The following is an 825-nucleotide window of genomic DNA, read 5'->3' on the forward strand; positions in this document are numbered from 1 at the left end:
GTTTATTGACCATTAGTCTATCTTCTTTTGAAAAGCTTTTGTTCATGTCTTTTTCCCACTTTTTAATGGGGTTGTTTGATGTTTTCTTGCTGATTCGCTTGAGTTCTTTGCAAATTCTGGTTATTAGCCCTTTATTGGATGTATAGCATGTGAATATTTTCTCCCATTTTGTAGTCTATTTGCTCTATTGATTGTTTCCTTGGCTGTGCAGAGGCTTTTTAATTTAATCAGGTCCCATTTATTTATTTTTATTGTTGCCGTGATTGCTTTTGGGGTCTTCTTCATAAATTCTTTGGCTAGGCTGATGTCTAGAACAGTTTTTCCAACTTCTTCTTCTAGAATTCTTATCATTTCATGCTTTAGGTTTAAGACTGTTATCCATTGTGAATTAATTTTTGTGAGTGGTGAGAGGTGCGGATCCTGTTTCAGTCTTCTACATGTGGCTATCCAATTTTCCCAGCACCATTTATTAAATAGGGATTCTTTTCCCCATTGTATTATATGTTTTTGTCTGCTTTGTCACAGATCAGATGGCAATATGAGGATGCTTTTATATCTGGGTTCTCTGTTCTTTTTTTTTTGAGACAGAGTCTCACTCTGTTGCCCTAGCTAGAGTTAGTGCTGTGGCGTTAGCCTAGCTCACAGCAACTTCAAACTCCTGGGCTCAAGCGATCCTTCTGCCTTAGCCTCCCGAGTAGCTGGGATTACAGGCATGCACCACCATGCCCAGCTAATTTTTCTCTATATATTTTTAGTTGTCCGATTAATTTCTTTCTATTTTTAGTAGAGACGGGGGTCTTGCTCTTGCTCAGGCTGGTCTCGAAC

This window comes from Propithecus coquereli, unplaced genomic scaffold (genome assembly GCF_000956105.1).
Source record: "Propithecus coquereli isolate 6110/MARCELLA unplaced genomic scaffold, Pcoq_1.0 Scaffold279, whole genome shotgun sequence".
Taxonomy (NCBI): Eukaryota; Metazoa; Chordata; class Mammalia; order Primates; family Indriidae; genus Propithecus; species Propithecus coquereli.